Source organism: Mytilus galloprovincialis, chromosome 7, assembly GCF_965363235.1.
Source record: "Mytilus galloprovincialis chromosome 7, xbMytGall1.hap1.1, whole genome shotgun sequence".
Lineage (NCBI taxonomy): Eukaryota > Metazoa > Mollusca > Bivalvia > Mytilida > Mytilidae > Mytilus > Mytilus galloprovincialis.
The window spans coordinates 77,873,829-77,898,136 of NC_134844.1; the positions used below are offsets into that span (position 1 = coordinate 77,873,829).

The 24,308-nt window shown below is 32.6% G+C and overlaps 1 long non-coding RNA gene across 1 annotated transcript in view; it reads left to right on the top strand.

The window, feature by feature from the left end:
- The first annotated feature begins 1,526 nt into the window (after window positions 1–1,526).
- Window positions 1,527–24,308, top strand: part of LOC143083719 (uncharacterized) — a 30,855-nt gene continuing 8,073 nt past the window's right edge. Inside the window, exon 1 of the long non-coding RNA XR_012980855.1 lies at window positions 1,527–1,676. This is a non-coding gene — a long non-coding RNA (uncharacterized LOC143083719). The remainder of the gene's footprint in view (window positions 1,677–24,308) is intronic.

Below are 24,308 nucleotides of genomic sequence, written 5' to 3' on the forward strand. Positions count from 1 at the left end.
GTTTTTAGTGGTTTTTTTTTCACTTTCGTTTTTTGCCATGACGTTGTCAGTTTATTTTCGACTTTTGGGTTTGTATGTCGCTCTCGTACTTTCGACTATCTTAAAATTGTAAATTAAACAATTATAGTTACGTTTCAAATACAGAGTAATTAAATTAATCGAAATGTTCATCTCATACCAATCACGTTTACAAAGACCCCTTGATTAACAAACAAAGGTAAGTTTTTACGGCTTATGATGAGTGTAGATCCGTGTTCAGACACCGTAAAAATGTCATTTATCATTTACGTAGATTTTACCACAGGTCACTTCTATTTTGTTCTTGTTTAGAAATATAATACGGCCACCAATTTCAGACGAAAGACTGTTTGACTTTTTAGCTCCAAATGGGCCAAGTGACGTTTTCCCATCACTTTGCGTCCGTCGTCCGTCGTCCGTCTTCGTCCGTCGTCTGTCGTCGTCCGTCGTCGTTAACTTTTACAAAAATCTTCTCCTCTGAAACAACAGGGTTAAATTAAACCAAACTTGGCCACAATCATCATTGAAGTATCGTTAAAAAAATGTGTCCGGTGACCTGGCCAATCAACCAAGATGGTCGCCATGGCTAAAAATAGAAAATAGGGGTAAAATGCAGTTTTTGGCTTATAACTCAAAAACCAAAGCATTTAGAGCAAATCTGACAGGATTAAATAGTTTTTTTATTATTATTTTCGTCCTAGTTATTCTGTTAAAATCGGAAACGTTTCTATTACCATAGCTTTGTACTGTACAACCTCAGAGTATACAACATATCATTAAACAATTATTTATTTTACACAAAGGTGCGTCTAAACACCACGAAGGTCGCCAACGTACATGAAGCTGATCATGATACTGCATTCAGTCTGTGTAGAGACAGCGTTAAAACTATAAATAAAGTATCACCGTATAAAGATTTTCATCCAAACAATTAATGTATCCTTATGTTTATTTTCTCACCCATGCATATGTATATAGCAGCAGTGGCAGATTAACTGACCCCCCTTCCCAAAAAATGTTCTAACATAATTTGTTTGCCACTTCTTGTCTAGAGCGGAAATTCATCACAGCAGAGCTTGATTTGACTTCTTAATTGGCCGTTATTTAATACAAACGTCCAGATGTATGTGTAGTTATATACGTGATTAATGACAACTTATCGGTGGGTGTGTAAATATTCACACCTGTGTGTAATGTCTCTGCAAAAGTTTTGATATAAAATACATTTACATGCATGTTGATTTGAAAAGTACGAATTTATATTGGTTTATAATACAATACAGATTAAAATCGATTTACAGTTGAAATTTCTGGTCTGTGTTTTAAAGAATTGGTACAAATTTGTGGATGTTTTTTTCTTATTTATTTCGAAAACGTCTATTTGTGAATTTATTGAGCAACAAATTAAACTGGCTATTTTTTTTTATACCATACATGTACAATATTTGTTTTTTTTAAACGGAATGTTGTATTTCCTTCCCCTCTTAATTGATAAGTTCAAGGTCGACGGGTTCAAACAGAAAGATTTTGAAAGCAGAGAAAACTGTTTATCTTATAATCGGCATGACTTTATCAGAATACCAAAACTTAAATAAGGCTTACGCATAGTTATATACTTTAATTCAGTCACGGACCCGGGATATCACGGGCGTGTTCTAGTAAGTATTACAAATATGTTATCTTAACTGATAATTTATTGGTAATAAGATAAAAGATCATTTTGTAAAGTATTCAGCAGCCGATTGATTTTATTTATCATTTGTCATTAGGGATGTCAAAAGATCTGAAATTTAATACTCGGATACTCGTTCATGATACTTGAGTACTCGTGAGTACTCAACTGAATCTAAAACGTCCATAGAAAAATTTAGATTTTTGGTGAGATAAACATATTAACGAAAGACAATCGTACTACAAACATAGCTTAATCCTCTGTTTTTTTGTGTCAATTAAACAATGAATTAACGAACGCTGTTTCTACAAATAACCCATCACCATAGCAATTATTTTTTTGTGTGTGTGTCCTTGAACCAAATTCTAATGAAATTAAAAATAATTGCATATAAAGTCCGACAAAGTAGAAAATATATGTCTCATCTGTTCCTGAGAAGTTTCTATTTTTTATTATACAACTTGTACATTAATTTGTAAACAACAATATTGGACTTCTAATTTCTTGTGCCTTTTCATGTTGCTCAGTCTTACTTTTTCTGTGTTTTTAGTGGGTTTTTTTCACTTTCGTTTTTTGCCATGACGTTGTCAGTTTATTTTCGACTGTTGGGTTTGTATGTCGCTCTCGTACTTTCGACTATCTTAAAATTGTAAATTAAACAATTATAGTTACGTTTCAAATACAGAGTAATTAAATTAATTGAAATGTTCATCTCATACCAATCACGTTTACAAAGACCCCTTGATTAACAAACAAAGGTATGTTTTTACGGCTTATGATGAGTGCAGATCCGTGTTCAGACACCGTAAAAATGTCATTTATCATTGACGTAGATTTTACCACAGGTCACTTCTATTTTGTTCTTAGAAATATAATACGGCCACCAATTTCAGACGAAAGACTGTTTGACTTGTTAGCTCCAAAGGGCCAAGTGTCGTTTTCCCATCACTTTGCGTCCGTCGTCCGTCGTCCGTCTTCGTCCGTCGTCTGTCGTCGTCCGTCGTCGTTAACTTTTACAAAAATCTTCTCCTCTGAAACAACTGGGTTAAATTAAACCAAACTTGGCCACAATCATCATTGAAGTATCTAGTTTAAAAAATGTGTCCGGTGACCCGGCCAATCAACCAAGATGGTCGCAATGGTTAAAAATAGAACATAGGGGTAAAATGCAGTTTTTGGCTTATAACTCAAAAACCAAAGCATTTAGAGCAAATCTGACAGGATTGAATTGTTAATAAGGTCAAGATCTATCAGCCCTGCAATTTTCAGATGAATTGGACAGCCTGTTGTTGGGTGGCTGCCCCTGCATTGGTAATTTTAAGAAAATTTTGCTATTTTTGGTTATTATCTTGAATATTATTATAGATAGAGATAAACTGTAAACAGCAATAATGTTCAGCAAAGTAAGATTTACAAATAAGTCAACATGACCGAAATGGTGAGTTGACCCCTTTAGGAGTTATTGTCCTTTATAGTCAATGTTTAACCATTTTTCGTAAATCTTAGTAATCCTTTACACAAATCTTCTTTGAAAATTCTAGGCCAAATAAATCCAAACTTGGCAACAATCTTCTTTGGGGTATTTAGTTTAAAAAAATGTGTCCGATGACCCGGTCATCCTATCAAGATGGCTGCCACGGCTAAATATAGAACACAGGGGTAAAATGCAGTTTTTTGCTTATAACTCAAAAACCAAAGCATTTAGGGCAAATCTGACAAGGGGTTAAGTTGTTTTTTAGGTCAAGATATATCTGATCTGAAATTTTCAGATGAATCGGACAACCCGTTATTGGGTTGCTGCCCCTGAATTGGTAATGTTAAGGAAATTTTGCTGTTTTTGGTTATTTTCATGAATATTATTATAGATAGAGATAAACAGTAAACAACAATAATGTTCAGCAAAGTAAGATTTACAAATAAGTGAACATGACCGAACCGGTCAATTGACCCCTATTGTCCTTTTTAGTCAATTTTTAACAATTTTCGTAAAATTTGTAAATTTTTACTAACATTTTCCACTGAAACTACTGGGCCAGGTTCATTATATATAGAGATAATTGTAAGCAGCAAGAATGTTCAGTAAAGTAAGATGTACAAATACATCACCATCACCAAAACACAATTTTGTCATGAATCCATCTGCTTCCTTTGTTTAATATTCACATAGACCAAGGTGAGCGACACAGGCTCTTTAGAGCCTCTAGTTATATTTTGTTACAAGTAGTCTACCTGAAAACATTTCCTCGAGAGGAAACTTCAAAGGATGTTGCTGGTACAACTATAACAAAAAATATCCTCAGGAGAAACATTTGTATGTTGTTTACTGATTTTATTTAGTATTACAAAGGGGATATTTCAACGGAACTAAAGTGAGTGGAAATGTGAAGAGAGACATATATCTTAAGACGTATAACAGTCAAACGAGTATCCGAGTTCTTAAACTGTACTCGAGTACTCGGCTTTCCGATCGATTACCCGAGTACTCGAATACTCAGTGCCATCTCTATCTATAATTTTTTTAACTTGTCATAATTTAACATGTGAAATGATTTTTAATCTGCACAAGCAATTTTGATCGTGATCTTTAGGATGTCAAAACAATGCATGACTTTATATATTGTTTTGTTTGTATTTTATCAAATGTCACACTTTTTAATGAAGTGGACTGAATTAAGTTTAACCTGGAAATTTCACTTGTAATCAGTTAGTTCTGATAACTAACTTTCATTATCTGGTTTTCATTACTTCTGTTTTCGTATGTTTATCTATTGCTGTATAAACGGCCACAGCGTCTTTAGTTCAGCTTTTATGTTTATGATTCCGCATAACAAGGTTCTATCCGAAGCTTTTTATAATATATAGTATATACTATGTATTATTCTCGATAATAACTTTTGTCGCATGCAGACAACCCTGGCCGTATTCGGTGCAACTTTTTGGTTCTTTGTACTTGTTTTGGCTTTCAAAAACTTGTTTCATCTAGTCATAGTTTTGTGAAGACGCAACGCACGTCTGGCGTATATTTTGTTTTAATCTGGAACCTTTTGATGGCTATTATTCGTTTATTTCTCTGTTATATAGTTTCTCTCATTTATTTATTGTAGTCCTGTCGTGTAATGCTTCCATTGTAATGTTATAATTAACATTGTCAATAAATCTGGAGGTTTGGCATGCCACAAAACCAGGTTCAACCCACCATTTTTTCATAAAATGCCCTGTTAACAAGTCAGGGAAATGGCCATTGTTACATTATAGTTCGTTTATGTGTGTGTTACATTTTTGGTGTTTTTGTTGTGTCATATTTGAAACGTTTTCCTCAGTTTTAGTTTGTAACCCGGATTTGTTCTTTTTCTTTCGATTTATGATCACGAACAGCGGTATACTACTGTTGCTTTTATTTATAAACAATGTCATTATATCTGTTCCTGTTGGAAGAAATATTATATACCATATGTTCCATTAGGAACTATGGAACGCCAAAACTGTCTTGTTATGACCATTTTTCATTTTATGATGTGCATTTACCTTTATATGATGTGCACTTGTCATTATATGATGTGCAAACACCTTTGTATGACGTGCAAATATACTTATATGATGTGCATAAATACTTATATGATGTGCAAATGTTCTTATATGATGTGCAAACATACTTATATGATGTGCAAACATTCTTATATGATGTACAAATATCCTTATATTATGTGCACATATACTTATATTATGTGCAAATGTACTTGTATGATGTGCAAGTATATTCATATGATGTCCAAACATCTTTATATGATGTGCAACTACACTTATATGATGTGCAAATGTACTTATATGATGTGCAAATGTACTTAACGATGTGCAAATGTACTTATAGGATGTGCAAATATCCTTATATGATGTGCAAATGTACTTATATGATGTGCAAATGTACTTATATGATGTGCAAATATCCTTATATGATGTGCATTTTCCCTTATATTATGTGCAAACATCTTTATATGTTGTGGTTGTGTCATTATATTATGTGCTTGTAATCTTATATCATGTGGTTCGGTTAACTTCATTATATGATGTCGAAACGTCATTATATGATGTGCTTTCATCGTCGTTATGGTCAATGAACATGATTACGATTAGAATGATTACTGTCTACGTCATAACTGATTCCGATCTGCTTCTGCAGAATTGATATAAACCCGGATCAAATCTTATTTTATCTAAAAAGAGGAAAACCTTGACATGTTTGTTCCTCGATTTAAGATGAAAAAAATCACACCAAATATTGATGGAAAATTGTCAAATTATGAATTTTAATCGATGGGTCTACAATAATGAATATACGGGACCTACAATAATGAGCATACAGTTAACTTATTACGTTTTAAATCTTTTAAGCGAAAGTGCATTTTTAAGATAAAGTGAGACAGTGCATTTTAACAAAAATTAACGTTTCAAACATTTCGGCGGAAGATTAAGATCAATTAATGCAGGAACTAGTTGAAGAATTTCTCGGCAGCGGCGGAAATATGACAAAACAAATTGTGTGGCTCTTTTTATAGCTTGCTGTTCGGTTTGAGTAAACGCTCCTTGTTGAAGGCCGTAATTTAACCTATAATTGTTTACTTTTAACACATCATGGCTTAGATGTAGAGTTGTCTTATTGGCACTCATATCATATCTTCCTATTTCTATTCATTGCAAAAGACACCAATGAACTCAAAGTCAATTTTAAAAATATTTTATAACGTTAGCTACAAAATTGTCCTCTCTTGCATATATAATTATACCGGTATGGTTGATTGGTTGATTAATTTGTTGATTGATTGCTTTTTAACGCCACTTTCAAAATTATCATGTGGCATTTCGTGGCAGTGAGTTTATATTGATGGAGGAAGCTGAAGTCCCCGGAAAGAACCACCGACTTTCGGTAGGAAAACTAATAGTTCTATTCAATGGAGATTGGAGTCGAGTTTACCTGCCACGTGTGGGAGTCGAACTCACAACCTACATGTAAGTGTTGACAGGCTAGATACTTGGACCACTCGGCCACCGAGCCCCCCCCCCCCCCCCAAAAAAGGAATCAAAGGAGATATGGGATGACCTTCAACTCGGTGCATGACATTTGCTTGCATCTTTTTATTATGTTTTCATGCATTTATTGAACACTTACATGATAATGAATGTGTGCTTGACGTCCAGCGGAAAATTTATATATATATATATATATATATATATACAACTCGTCTAAACATCAACCCAACAATGTTAGATCTGTAAATTTGCTTTCGCAAATTTTTGGTTCTTCCCTCGCCGGGATTCGAACCCATGCTACTGTGATATCGTGACACCAAATCGCCTGCACTGCAGCCGTCCCGCTAGACCACACGACCACCTGGGCTCTCAATATATATAAAAGACTATGTAGTATGATTGCCAATGAGACAACTCTCAACAAGACACCAAATGACACAGAAATTAACAACTATAGGGCATCGTACGGCCTTTAACAATGAGCAAAGCCCATACCGCATAATCAGCTATAAAAGGCCCCGAAATGACAAATGTAAAAGAATTTAAACGAGAAAACTAACGGCATTATTTATGTACAAAAAATGAACGAAGAACAAATACTGGTATGTAACACATCAACACACGACAGCCACTGAATTACAGGCTCCTGACTTGGGACAGGTGCATATTCGTATGGGAACATATTAATGTGAAATGAATATTAACCTGTTTTGTAATAGACCGACACCCTGAGTCGGATTTTTAACATGCTACTTCGTAGAAATCCATTTTACCTTACGGTGTTACCCGGAGAGATTATTCTGATTCCGAGCCGAACAAGTCTTCGATTTTACTCCTTAATTTAGCAGTGAAGCAGCAAATACCAATTTTAAATTCTTTGGTTTTGAACCGGCCGGAATTCGAACCTACGACCATCAACACTAGATGCTAACATGCTACCATGAAAGCACCGCCACTAGACAGTTACCCGTAATATGAAAGGAAAGCCGTTCAGATATACAACTCCGTGAACAGGGCTAACATACTGACCATTGATTTTTTTTTGGGGGGGGGGGTGATTGCGGGGGAAAAGGGGGGGCATGTTTTTTGTAAATGTTTGATTCCAAGTTTCTTGAAAGATATTTTATCTTTTTCAGGAGGGAATCAAAATAATTGTTTCCATTAAAAATGAGAGAAAAAATAAAACAATAATGAAATTCAAAAAGATAACCATATTATTTTAAAAAAAAGAGTGTTTTCATTAAAGTCGAAAAATATGTTTGTCCTGGAACAAGGAAGTACACGTCCTCCTGCCCACACTTCATGTTTACATCACGATGACCGTGAGGGCATTCCGATGTATTGTCGCAACAGATATTTTGACTTTTGTGTTTTTTGTGTTAACGCATGCGGAAGAATATCTCAAGAACGTTTATGCGGGAAAAATGAATGCCTACATAAATCCAAACTATTAGAAAATCCGAATTATTACAGATGAGTTTTCACCATGCACTTGCACTGCACTATTATTAGAATAGTAGAATAGAATGCTATAGCATTTGAATCAAAATTATGTATACATGTAACTGTTATATACAAGTATTAATTTAATATATAACAACAAACCAGAGTATACTGATTTGTATCACTACAATATAATTGTGATTATAGTGAGGTTGAATTCCCTGTCATTTATTCATCATCCAAGCACGAACTTGTCTCAGAAAAAATATATTTCTGTAAGTTAATCTCACTTTCAGGTATTGAGATGTAATTTTCTTTTAGACAAGTGCGTGTGACCATCCGCGAGAACTTGCGGTCATCCGATCTTCAGTACTTCAGTCCTTTGATACTGTTTGTTCTAGTAAATATTACATCAGCCAATGAAATTCAGCCTTCACATTTTTGAAGGTGTATATAAATCCGACAAAACCAAGAATCCCAATGGTCTTTAAACAAAAAATAGAATGGAGCGTTTTCAGATCCGCGTAAGCATAGCTTGGACACACAATATCTGTACTTTAATTAGATTTGTGTCTGAATGAACATAAAAACACTGTATTTATTTTTTGTTTACTGAGGCCTGGTGGTCTCTGAAAGATAGAGAGTTGTGTTTTCAATTTTTCTAAGTGAAGATTTACGGCGGTGACTTTTAATATTTTGCGTTTATCTTTAAAACTTCAATAGATTAAAATAATAATAGTGCAATGTGTCTGAATATATTCTATGGTAAGTTTTATGGTCCCATTTTGGGCAATTTTGGCCCTTATGAGTTTTGTTGTTTTATTGCCTATTATCTTGATACTTATTTATAGAGAAACCTTTTCTTAGCAAAATAGTTTTCTCGTTTGAATTGTTGAAGGCCTTACGGTTACCTATAGTTGTTAATTTCTGTGTCATTTTGGTCTCTTGTGGAGAGTTGTCTCATTGGCAATCATACCACATCTTCTTTTCTTTTTTTTTTATATTGTAAGAACAGATTTAAAAATAAGTATATTATAATTATTGTCATTTTCATCATTGGTGGTGGGGACAAGGTAGGAAAGATGGAAATTCCTCTATTTTTTTCCAAGGAATTACCGTGAAATAGGGGGAAAAAACACAATCATTCCAAAGACATAAACTTTACACCCCCCCCCCCTAAAAAAACCCACCAGAGAACAATTACATACACCTTTCTCAATACATTTGTTCGTAATAACAAAACAAAACAAAAAACACATTAAATTCCTTTTGCATTATATAAGTTTAAAATAGCACGTCAATAGTGGATCTAGAACTTCAAGTGTAGAAGTTGTTTGCGACTTTGAATTTAATTTGGATATGCCGGATATGGTCTCATTGATATTTATCACACCTTCATTCAATATTACTAGTTTCAGATGAAACCATACTCTGCTAGAAGAAAGTACACTACAGCCCACGTGGACTTTGTCATTTCCACGCGCCCACGGTGGGCGTGTGCATTGGGTGGACATTTCGGTCCACGCCCGCCCACGTGTCCACTTGTCCACGGTATGTCGTGTGCATTGGGTGGACATCTGTGGTCCACGCCCACCGACCGGTCCACGGTATAGCGTGGAATCCACGCCCACTGCTGTCCACGGGAGATTGGGTGGGCGGGGTCGATCCATGAACGTTATATATCGGTAAAGTGGTTGCCATATGTTTATTGATTTGTAAATGTATTGATATGCACTTGTAACACTTTGTACATGGAGTAATTTATCCTATAATAAAACATTGTGAAATTTTTGCATTGTTTTGTACGTGAATTAGGAAGCCTTAGCTTAATGTTTTGTTTACAGTTCAGTTTGTATTGATTTGACACCAATGAATAAACTTAAATTGAAATTATGTGAATTTGCCATTTTAAAATTGTTGTCGTAAATACTGATTGACGTGTAGATACAATAAACCAAGATGCCACCTGAATTATTTCAATAGAATAACATGTGCTCTTAGGCAGCAACCATTTGATTTTCGGGGGGGGGGGGGGGGCTATGGATTTTTTCGGAGAAAAAAAGTTTGTTTCCAGTTTTTGGAGAAAAAAAAATAATTTGTTTTTGACCCTGAGAAAAAACAATTGTTTGTTACACCCTCAGCTGCCACTATATGTAATGCTAAAATTGAAAGAAAAAAAAATTGTTTTCGACTTGTCGGCAAAAAAATAGATTGTATTTCGCCGAAGGTGAAAAAAAAAGTTTGTACGGGGAAAAAAATCCATAGCCACCCCCCCCCCCCCCCCCCCCCCCACCCCGAAAATCAAATGGTTGCTGTCTTAGAAGGCAGTTATTGCCACGTGCTTACAAGTCGTCAGCTGTTCACTATATTCGTTTAATCTTAAATATATGTCCCATTTGTCACTTACAACTGATTCAACCCGAACATATTTGAATAAAAAAAGTCATGGAAAAACCTTGTTAATAAACCGAAAAAAAAATATTGCTTATTATATAAACATTATGCCGTGAAATTTCTTTTTTTTTCGACCTCATTTCGTTATTTCCAGAAGGACAAATAAAAATACTATGAACTTTAAAGAATACAAAAATGAAAGAAAAGATCACTGACGGACGCTTATATATGTACCAGTGTTAAAATCAAATTCTTGTTAAAACATCGGTTGTTAATTATCTTCATTATCTTTACTCATGAAATTGACAGGTAATAAACCACACAAGATATTAGCGTTGTTTGTACGTATTCATTGAGCTGTGATTCGATCATCAGATATAGTAATAAAAGATTTTGTGATTTGAATTGCGATGTTAGAATTCGGTTAGATTGTCTATTGCATAAGTTAACCGCTCTTCAATTTAGTTGAAGCAACACTTAATATTGGTATCATTGATTGACTGAAGCTTTTTAACGTCCAGTAGCAAATATTTCATACAGGTACAAGTTTAATTTACAACTTTCTATCAAAATAACCCTAACAGGTTAAAATGCAAACTTTATAGATTTGTACACAAGAAATATACAACATGTGTACAATACGTTGGGAAAAGTTCTAAACAAGTAGTTAATATCAATAATATATTAGTACATATTAGATAATTGACCAAAATGGACCTTACTTTCGCAACACCCTGGATTGCTTTATGCTGTCAGCCACACCACTAGACAAAATGTCTTCTTTGTGAACTACATTTTGTAAAACAGTTTTCAAATTAGATTCAGAGTCAAGTTTATTAAAATTATGATGCTTAGTTTCAACTTCATTTAACATATATTTCTAGTTTTACTGCTGGTTTGCTGATGAAGGTTTAAGTGTTCCTCATCATCTAATTGGCGAGCTTTACCCGCTCTATTTTCTCTTTGATTTTTCTTAAATAAGCCTATTTTATTTTTCAAAGTTACATGTATGGTCATTTATACGTAATTTTATTAAAAGCTGACGACTGTTATTTTTTGGGTTTGAATTGCGCAACTAGTTTTCTATTATTTTTTTTTGTTCCTGATAGACTGTTTTCCAATGCGTAATTTATTATACATATTCAAGACGAATACTCAACAATAATAGATACATGTAGTTAACCTTGGCACTTGTAATGTTTACAGAAAGTTAAATATACCTATTTAAATAAAGATAATTTAGATGATTTTGATTTTTTGGTTTTATTCTTTTGTGAGAAGACATGACACTAGCATGATTCGTTTAACTATAGTATGTACAGCATGCCTTGTACTTTTCTTCATACATGTAATATAATGCATCTTGTCAGCATCATTTTGTTAATTTCGTGTATGTGACCAATCTCGAGGAGGTATATGCATATAAAGAAACTAATCTGCGCAAAGCAAGGCACAAATATTAAAAAAATAAGATGTGATTTATTTTTTTACTCAAAGTCACAGGATATTTTAAAATGCAGTTTGACACAATTATATTTTCATTGTTGAAGGCCGTATAATATGACTCTGTTAAACTGTTGTTTATTTAAAATAATGCCACATCTCCTTATTTCGGATCTGATGGATTGATGTCTAATTTGTCTCTTTTTTATATCTAAATTTCGTATACTTATTTATATACATATTAAATGTAGTTTCGTAACCATTTAAAGTCATGTCAAAAGAAATCTGCATAGCAAGATCGTGGTTTATTTGAACACGTGAATGACAGAGTATGCATAGGCTTAAAAACCAAACAGATTTATCGTGTAAAATCTTGGACGTCAGCATAGTTTGATTAGATTACAATAAGAATATTATGACACAGGCCGTTTCAGGTCTAGAGCTTAATTTCAGATATATAATTTATTTCAAGTCCGGTTTGTAAAAACACGAGAACCGACAAGCTTCAAAATCCTATACAAATATGATACGTGTATTGGAATTCTTTACATTTTAGAAAAGAAGACCGTTACTTTGTGTGTTTCTACCTTCTGTTTAATGTTCTATATCAATAGTTTCATCTTTATTAAAATTATCTATTGCTAATTATATGTACATGTATGTGCCTGTTCAAGTGAATTCTGTAATCCATTTCAACTAGAATCCCTCAATTCAGACAAAAAATTCTCAAAATAAATTTTAAATGTTTCAATTATATATGTACATTTGTAGAAAATACTTTTTGGAGAAAAATGGCTAACCTCTAAATAAATGAAAGGAAAATAGTACAGAAATATAGATATCTTTTTCTTTTTGTGTATTTAGGTTTGTGAATTAAAAAATAAAATCCGTTCCTTTCTCCAAGGTCCTTATCATACAAAAAGGCGATTCCCTGTAAAGGGAATTTCTATTTCAATTCATTTGTCTTTAAACAGAGACTACTTCGATGAAATTCCAAATCTGATTGGTCAAACCTAATCTGTGGGCGGTCTTCCCGTTATCAGGTATATTATCATTGGTTTACATAGAAAGTGGAACGCCAAAAGTAAACTAATGAACATGCAGAATACTAGTAACGATTTTTTAAATATATTTTCTTATATCAATGACCAGAGCTCTGATCAATGAAATAACTTAATCTATAACTCCGAATTTCTATTACAAAAACGACAATAGTTTCTTCTTTTTTCACGCAAATATACACGGTCCACTGCTTGCACTCAAATTCTCGTATTTGATTTGTTATATAATTAAAACAGGAACTTTCATAGATGTTTTAGGGAGCGTTTGTATGCATTCGATGGATAATTTATTGTTTGATCTTAAACACTTTGTTTTTATTAAAATATATTCAATATTTTTGAGAAGTTATTTAAGGTTTTATCAAATGAAAATTTCATCTAAGTGTTAAAGGGAAATTCCGCGATTTTTTACTTATCATCTAATTATGTTCATCTTAACATAAAAAACACATTTGCAAAGTTTTAAATTTATATTCCTTCTAATAACGGAGAAAGAAAATAAATCCCGAAATTAATTTGAAACTTTGATACTCAAAAGTTTCCCAGCAAAATATTCACATTCCCTGGGGATAATTAGTGTTCGTCCAGTGGCATATATAACAATTGTGATGACGAATTACTTCCTTTGTTCGAGAACAATCTTATTGAAATATAAATCTGTGATTTTACTAGGTCCACAGCTTCAATGAACCAAAGCAAAAGTTATACACCGACCTGTATTTAAATCAAATTGGTTCTCTTCTTCTTCGATGATTACATACTGTTGGCATACGTGGACTAGTCTATTTACAACACTCTTACCCCTATTTATTCAAAATATATGTTTTTTTCTTATGTTCAATGTATACATGTATATATTTTTAAATTGCGCTATAGTTCCGTAACTTTCTATCCAGTCGTATAAACGAATCGTCGGCAAGTGCGTACTTTTTTTTAAATCAATATTTCTGGTCTGTTCCAATCTGTCCTTCACTATTGACAATGACTATATATTACATTTTCCCAAATTCACCCTTGGAAAAAATATTTAAATATATTTTAATTTCATCAAATCTTATTTTTTGGGTATTATTTATATGTTTATGATATTCTTTACACCAGAAATGTTATTTATAAACAAGCGTATGAGTTTAGTAATGACAAGTAAGACAGAGTTGTATATTATTCATCTGATAGTTCAAAATGGAAAGTTATAAGTTATAAGTTATCAGCCGTGTACACTGATCAATACCTGCAGAAGTGAAACGATGCATGAACTTGCAAGCCCGACAGGAAATCGCTTGAATACCTGGACGTGTCACCTCACACCCCTCACAATACCTTTGGAAGTAATACCTTTAGCCATGCTGGTGATCAGATGAGGGAAGATCAAAATATATTTGTTTATTACTTTAAAGAATTATGAACAAATTAGATTTTCGAAAACAATTTTCACGGAACACTTATTTATGATTTCAACTTTGACTTTTCACCTAATTCCAATATCAACAGTTTAAAAACAACAGACCATGGTAATTTAAAAAAAGTAAGAATATTTTTCGTATCAAGTTAGTTAGTCGGATAAAACAACCGTACGATTGACAAGATATCGACACGCAATTACGACTACATCGGTTACTGTAGTTTTGTTTCTTTGTGGTTTATAGACATATCGTTTTTATTAGACAAAATTGCGGATCGCAGAGAATTGATACTCTAAATTTAAAATCGATGGTGATCGCTTATCTAGCGGAATAAAACTTTAATATCTATGAATTTGAGCATTTTTATACAGAATGAGATGTGGGTATTTTAACACCCTGAAGTACCCCAGAAGACCCTGAGGCGAATTTATCCCCGGTTTTAGTCTGAATCAAGCGAGTTTTAGGGAAATACGCGTACAAAGTGTAACGTGAAAACAACGTTATAGTAGTCTCAGGTTAGATCGAAAGTGTACTCTCTGTACTTTGAATATTACTGAAGATGAAGTCCATTTTGTTTTACAATGTGAATGCTGCAGAGACTTAAGGAGGCATTTTATGAAACCTTATTATTATAGACGTCCATTGTCGTTCAAAGTAGTGCAACTCCTCAGCACTAAAAATACAACATTTGCGTAATTTGTGTAAACTCTTGATTAATGCACTTAATCATAGGACCAAAATGTTATTGATCAATACTTGATATTTATTCGCTTCTCTGATGTAGTATGCCATGTTGTCATATTAAAAATGTATTTGTATTTATTGCACTGATAAGCTTAATGTCTGTGCTTAGCGTAATAAAGAGTTAGATAGAATTATCAGGACGCGCCGTTACATGGGATTATTTATCCACGACCTACGATTTTATTCTTTACCAATTAGCGTGTTGATTAGTCGTTTGATCTTTAATAATTATTAAAGAGTCGTGTCACGGTGATTAGCGATGGTGATAGATTTAATAGTTTATTAAAGTCAAATAAACACATACATGTACAAGTTTACTCGGTAAACAAATACAGACGGTTTCATTTGAAAAATATTAAACATATAAGGTTGCCAAAAAAAAATAAAAAAATACTTAAAGTTTTGTTTCAATTATGTTATATATTTACAACCAATTGAAAAATCTCCACAAAGTCGTAAAATTTTCCATTCAATTTATTTCTTTTGAAAACGGTAAATGAAATTACAGATCAAATTTGAAACAAAATGTGGCTTTCTTATGGATCAAAGCCCCCTTTTGATAGCGTTGTCCACTTTTGTCTACTGCTAAACATTCTTATACTGAAGCAAGGTTCCGTTTGTAACGTAATTCATCGTTGAAAGTGTTGAAAAATCCGTCCGTTCGGAACAAATCTTAACTTGAGTACACAAGCCATTTTGCATACGGGCCCAGTTAGAAAGCCTTGATGGAATATAAATAAAGTCTGAATAATGACTATACATGTATCATCATTTTAATCTCAGTTTCTATATTTCATCATAATTGAGTATTTTTTTTAATAGACAACTTTAATTTGTTGATTGCTTAACGTGTTGTGGCAAAAATCTCATGCGCAATCAGGACGGCAAGTCGTATTAGAAAAAAAGAAAAAGATTATGAAGTACTACGTTAGAAACGGTAAACGTCTAAACACCACCTAGGCCGCCTTGGTGCACTAAGCTCCTGAAACTGCACTAAGCCCATGTTGGAACAGTCATATAAGCACCAAGGTCATTCAGTATGATAAAGTTTTGAATAAAGAGCATATATTTAAATTTTGGTGTAAATATATTCAGAAATTAAAGACTTATTAACATTATCAGATTATACCTTTGTAATTTGGCTTGTGAGAATGAAGATATATATAGAAATGTAACTATATACCAGAGTTGAAATGACAAAGATTTAAGCAATGACAGGTCGCAGGACAGCCTTAAACGACGAGAAAATCCATATCGTCTAGTCATCTTTATGTATATTCATTGTTTTTTTTGTTCCAAAAGTTTAAAAAATTAGAGAAAATATTGTCATAACATGCATAACATGTAATGTAAATTTGACTGATAACAGTTTTTAAACAATTATATGTGTTTCAAATGTTGTCAGCTGTTTACAAAGAACCTGCAAAATAACAAATTCCCTGTACTTTACCGAACTAAATATATTTAATCAGAGTCGGCAAAATAGCCACTGCCTTAATCATGATGATATGGAATTAAAAAATCTCTTATTTCCGAGCTTTTTTATACAAATACGATGATGTGGTATGAAAACCAATGGGACAAATCTCCATCGAAGTCACAATTATAAAAGTAAACCATTTAATATCGGTCAAAGTACGGTTTTCAACACGGAGCCTTGGCTCACACCAAACACGGTACGTTTAAAAACTGCTAATTAAGGACGCCTTATTCGGTGCATTACCTTAGTGCACCCAGGACAGTCATATACAATGCCACTAAGGACTAGAAGGAGTGATGTTATATGTCTTTTTTTGTATAATTTTTCCATATTAAGATAGAGATTGATATTAAATGCATAAATTACATAATCAAATTTTATAGAAAAATAATCATAAATAAAAGAAATATTCAACATTATTTAGGCACGTGCCAGTGTTTCTTTGATATTCCGAAAATCCGTGAAGCGATTGACACGTTCCAAATAACAAAACAACTGATTAAACAATCATAATATTTTTATTTTAAATAATTAACAGTTGTATCAAAAAAATGCTTAATATTTATAAGTAGATGTGTTGTTCTTATTTAAAATGATTAAAAGAACAAATAATGTTGCTTTTGTTTTATTTCATTCCCGACAAAGTTATTTGCAATAGGTGCATGAATTTGGTCAGTTTAGAGTGTGGTCAGCTTGTTAAAATGTTTATGTAAGAGATATCAAGACAAAAGGTCTGTTTACAAAGACTTCATACGGTACTCATGTGTTCGTAATTGTTCAACATTTTTTTTTTTCTAAGAGTAAAGTTTAAAAAATCATTTATCGAGTTTTTGTTTCATTTTTAACTATATACAAGAGACAAATGTTTTTGAAAATGTTCCACAGTTTTAAGCATTATTTACGCAAATTTTCCCTTATGTGTTAATTCAGAGCTAAATATATAATTTTGACAAAAGAGAATGCGTCGTACGAATGCCTTACAAATATGCCTTTACCATAGATATAGGAAGATGTGGTGTGAGTGCTAATTGCACATAATGTGAAAATATTAGTTTTTGTAATACAATAAAATCTGAATATTTATATCCAAACCTATCACGTGAAAAAATGAAAAGAGCCGACAGAAATAATTTCATATATAATTTCTTTATATCTATTTTTCTTAAAGAAGAACAAGTATGTTATAAGGAAATCCGATTTTTTTTTACCAAATTGTCTCTTTAAGATATTGTTTGAAATGATTTATGAAATAATGACTATGTGCTTTACTCATTGTTGAAGACCGTACGGGGTCTTATGGTTATTAATTTCTGTGTCATTGTGTCTCTAGGGAAGAGTTGTCCAATCGAAACCGTCCAATCATACCACATCGTCTTGTCTATGTTGCATGTAGTAAACATTTATTATCATAGCGAACTCGTTTTTGTCCAGAAATATATTGCTCGAACGTGTTTTTCATATGATAATAAATTTTAAATGAACCATAGCAAAGGCAAAAGATATAAACTCCGTCCAAATACGTCCGTTTACATGTAAGTTCAGTTTGGTTACATGTACATGTAGTCAATATTTTTTTAGCAAATGAATTCGTTTGTGCCCTAAAATATATTGCTCAAACGTTTTCTTCATATTTAAAAAAAATTGAAAATGGTCGCATAAGATAATCTCTGTCAAACCAGTTCATATATGAACTCAGTGTGGTTGCATGTAGTAAAGATTTATTATCTAATTTCTTTTTGTCCAATAATACATTGCTTAAAGTCTTTATATATGAAAATAAATTTTGAAAAGTGCACCACAAGAAACAAAATAAAGTGTTTCAGCTCCATACCTTTCTATTGTTCGAACACTTTATTTTGTTATCATTTTTTTTATATATTTTAGTCTTTTATTAATTTGAACATCAATTTAAAAACCCGGCATTAGATATATTGCTCTGGTGACAAATTTATAATTTATATGAAATAATTACAAAATACACTTGAGAAAATACTTCATCATTCTGAAAAAAAAACATGAAAAAAATTTCAACAACAATTCATTTATTAGTATCCAACTTTACCAATCTTGTCGATTAAACACTATAGATATAGCAGGATTCCCGTGTAATCAGTTGACACGTGTCAAACGGTTCATTGATTTTCAGCATATCAAAGAAAAACAGGCACGTGTCTAAATTATGTTGAATATCTCGTTTATCTAAGATTATTTTTCTATAAAATTTGAAATTTATGCATTAGATATCAATATCTACCATAATATGAAAAGAAATTACATTTAATAGCACCCCATCTAGTCCTTAGTGACATGTTATAAGTCCTTAGTCCACTAAGGACTAAGGACTCCTTAGCAGTGTTTAGACGCACCCCTACCATACAGCCCACTTAAATTAAAGTTTAAAATATTTCACTTAAATTTCTTTAATATTTCGAATTTCTTATGTGTCAGAATAAAAAAATTCATTTCAAATTTTTTTTATTAAAAGATTTTAAAATGTTTTAATTTTCTTTCTCTCTTTTTAACCCCAATATCTGCCATTTTCTCTTATTAAAAAAAAACCCCTATTTTAATGGTATTTAAGGTATAGCAAGGAGTTATATTACGATATCATATCATAAACACCTCTACACTGCATTGCTACCAAAATTTCACCTGAACTATATGACCCAGTCACTGATAACAATCACGTGACATATGCGATTTATCCAATAGCCCGAACTGCTAGCGGTAACAGCCCGGTACATCAGAGGGCCATGTCAAGTGGGTGATAAACATGTCGGTTTCTTTATAATTTTATCATTTTTCTCGGATCGAACTGATATCCTGGGGATGCTAATTTTGTATCATGCAGAGTGTTCACTCTCCTTTTAATATAACCTCCTTAGGTATAGGTAACATATAAAATGTAGGCATTTGAGGAAGACACCGTTATAATATAATAACCTTTCTTTATTTCTTCATTTCTTCATGGATCAGTGGTTTTATTACCTGTTAATTACTTGCACGTGCTGTCGGACAAAACCTTTGATGACAGAAAAAATCATATTACGACAAAACAACAAAATGTACTGACAAAAAATTCAGATATATTATCTTGAGGACAAAATACATCCGATGGTATGATTGTTTTATTCATAACACCATCTCACCATGGGCTTAGTGCAGTTTCAGGAGCTTAGTGCACCAAGATGGCCTAGGTGGTGTTTAGACGCTCCCGGTTAGGAATTTCTCATTATTTGGTAAAAGAATATTTTTATTACCTATCAAAATTGGTACGAATCATATTTCTCATTATTTGGTAAAAGGATAGTTTTATTAACTATTAAAATTGGTACGAATCATATTTCTTCTGACAAAATTATATCTGTTCCTTTAAAATAACCAATAAATTTCAGATTAGATTATAAGAACATTGGAACTGAAGTCTCTGGAATAATTCGTATATATAAGGGCTTTTGAACTTATAAATTTTGTATAATTTTATATATATATATATATATATATATATATATATATATATATATATATATATATATATATATATATATATATATATATATACACTAATATAATAGCAGGATTGTTTCTTCTTATGGTTTCTTGTATACTAGTATTTGTCAACTATGAGGAATTATATTAAAAGAAATGACTCAGTACATATTAGATTCAAATTCTATTCTGTTTGGTTTTCTCAAATGCATATATGATATTTTACCGAGATTATATATAATGTGTATATATGCATCTTGTGTAACCTTTTGATTAAAACTATATTCATGCCGTAAATCTAGTTTTTTTTTAACTGTTAAGGAGGTATCTCAGCATTAAAAAGACGGGAAAAAAACCAAAAAACATTGGAGCAGGTGTTCATGTATATAAAAGAAATACTGATAGCGATTAGGATAATAAAGTTCTCTTTGCATGATCCTCAAAAATGAATATCTGCCTTTTGAGTGGATACCATAAAGTCTTAAGTGATGGGTTGAAGCAAATTCAATACCTCATAGATAGTTGAACTGTCCTGACATCACAAATTAGCATCAATAAAACATTTGTAAAAATACAATAAAGTATTCATCAAACAAAGAAAGAACACATTTGATATTAACGACATGTTAAACAATATGAATACACTAATTAGATCGAATCTCTGATCGATTCTAATAAATTTTAAAATCCGTGAAATTGATTTAAAATCGTTTGATAAAATATTATTGCACAATTTTAAATCGTAAAACGAACTTGACATCAATCATTCATGTTAAATTTAAAATTGTTATAACCAAGAATTGACATCATTCTACAATAGATTGCTGACTAGACGAGCTCAGATTGGCCGGAAATGATTAAGGCTCTTACGGGGAACGTAACATGTATGTCGATTCATTGTATTAGGGAAAGTACATCTTCGAGCTTCTTATCAAAAGTTTGCAATTGAATAAAAATGAAACATATCTCAAGTGCAGTGTGCTAGAAACCTCATGTTGAAAGAATTATGCAAAATTGTCTTCGAGCTTAAATAAAAGTAATTTTTTTTTCTCCAGTGCCGTTTACTATTCATATCCATTTTTGTCTTTAAACAGACGTTGAAATCAAGCATTCACCAATCTTGAAATAATCAATGTACTGACAAAACATCGGATGACTACAAATTCTTTTGGGTGGTGACAAGCATTTGTATCAGAAAAAAAAATCGCATCTCTATACCCAAAAGTGAGGTTAAGGTACACTTCACAGACACATGTTTTCCGGAGACAAGTTCCTGTGTGGATGATGAATAAATGACCGGGAATTCAACCTCACCGTAACAACTATTATATTGTTAATCAGTATACTCTTGTTTGTTGTTATATATTATATTAAAGTCATATGAAACCTCTAATTAAAATAAAAAAGGATGCATATATATGTTTTGTTATAACTATAAGTATAGTTTTCATGCTAAGACTTATGTACTGCCATATACTTTTTTCTGAAGAAAATTCTTTAACTTGTCCACATTTAGAAGAAGATTCCTTTTTAAATTGCTTGATTTCAGGGGCCAGTTGTTCAAAAGGATGCAATTCGCCGACATATTTTCCGTATGCTAGTAATCTTAGCGTGACCTTTCTCGTTAAAATCAATCGATCACAATACGCATCGATATGTCATTTAAATAAACTATAATCTTATTGTACATGTTATACACGTGCTCATTAACCATGTTTCTTTACTGATTGCTTACAATAAGGTGACAATCTGTAAACTACGGCTTCATAATACGACAAATATATGTATAACAGTTATATGTAATTTTTTTTTCTTATGTCATTCTATTCTACTAGTATTCTAATGATAGTGCAGTGGAAGTGCATAGTGGTCATTCTTTTGAAATAATTAGTTTTTCTAATAGATTGGATTTGAGTAAGTATAAATAAGAAGATGTGGTATGATTGCCAATGAGACAACTATCCACACAAGACCAAAATGACACAGACATTAACAACTATAGGTCACCGTACGGCCTTCAACAATGAGCAAAGCCCATACCGCATAGTCAGCTATAATAGGCCCCGATAAGACAATGTAAAACAATTCAAACGAGAAAACTAACGGCCTTGAGTAGGCATTCAAATTTTCCCGCAATTTTTGGAAAACCTTCTTGAGATATTCTTTTGCAACGTTAACACAAATTATTGGTATCCTTGATATAATATTGATTATATATTTGTAACGACAAAATATTTTCACATCATTTATCTACAAGACTGTTCCTTAAAAAATATTTTCACTAATATGCATAAGCGATAAGGAATGTTATTTTGCACTTGATAATTTCCACGTTATTATACGAAATACGTCCGGTTATCAACCAAAAACGCAAGTAACGTGGGTACAAATGTCTGCGACAGTTTAATTTTCAATTTTAAAGTCCGATATCGGCAAGTGAAAACCCATGAGCTACTATGCGAGAATCTTTTTCTCTAATGATTAAAAAATAAAAATATGTTGTTAAGCGAAATCTACTTCGGTAACCTTCCACATTCCACAAACTTGTCAATTTTATTATCACCTGTTGGCAAAGTTGATTCATTCGGTGAACTGGTAAAGGTTATGACCCTTAAACGTCTCTTACAAAGATAAAAAGTGCATGAAATATTGCAAACTACTTTACAAAAAGATTTTATTGGAATAAACCCCTTAAAAAGCATCAAACGTATCCGAAAATCAGAGTTATATATAGAATTGTGCATACTTCTTCCCACCGTTTACCGGCGTGGGCATTGTATGTCCACGGCTGTCCTCGGTATAGGGTGGACACCACGCCCACGGCTGTCCTCGGTATAGGGTGGGCAATACGCCCACGGAAGTCCACGGCATAGGGTGGGCACCACGCCCACGGTGGACAACGGACGTGGACAGAGAGTGGACGGCATTGGTTTGTCCACCGTGGGCGAGTGGAAATGACAAAGTCCACCTGGACTGTAGTGTATTTGTTGAAAAAATAAGGATTTAGATTTTAACAGATGAGGCTAGCGGAGCTATGCGTAAAATTGACGTCTTTCGAGTCGAAACTATTATTTTTACTGGGGGGGGGGGGGGACAGAATACGATGAGGGTCAAACCCTAAACAGTTAGGGCAAGTATGACATAACCATTCCAGCTTTATACAGGTCTGAATTTGAATTAATTTATCATTCAATATCTGACACATCATAGGTTTGTGACACATAATAAATGTGGTCTAAGATTTCCAAAAGTTGAAATTTGGCAATTACCTATTATATTGTCCAATATCCGAAATCTAAATATATTGCTAGATTCAGCATATCAAAGAACCATAAGAATTGCTTGTTTTAAGTGCCGTTTTGGCCCATTATTTCTAAAAAGTTTTTGTCTGGCAACAAAGTATTTACGGACAACGAACACATCGCAAAAACATTATACTGCGTCAAATCTATAAATATAAACAATTAAATACCACCATTTTATTTTAAAAAAAAATCAAAATTAAAGGCTCCCTGAATTTCTTCCTATCCCCTCTTTATGGGTGTTGCAAATGACCGGTCCATCATATTAGTCATTACCCTATCAATGTACGGTTTTTGTCCATTTTTGTGTCTTTCTTCAGAAAAGTGATATATAAAGACAAACTTCCACAGCTAAAATGATCAGCAAAGCAAACTTTACAAAACAATGAACATACTGGAAATTCATGTATTTACTTCTTTAAAAAACAAAAGCCGCTAACGCAAGATATAAAGATATTGTCAAATATAAGCCTAGTACAATGAGCATAGAGCATGGCATAAAAGAATCATTTCTTTAATTTAATAACTTTAACTGTATGCCGATTATTGCAAACCTCGTATGTTCATTATTGTAGACCCATTGATTAAAACTAAACTTTGCAATTCACAATTTGAAAATTTTCCAATAATATCTGGTGTGATTTTTTTCATCTTAAATCTCGAAACAAACATGTTAAGGTTTTTTTCTTTTTACATCTCAATCATTTTCCAGACGATAGCTACATATTTGATCCGGGTTTATATTAATTCTGCAGAAGCAGATCGGAATCAGTTATGACGTAGACAGTAATCATTCTTATCGTAATCATGTTCATTGACCATAACGACGATGAA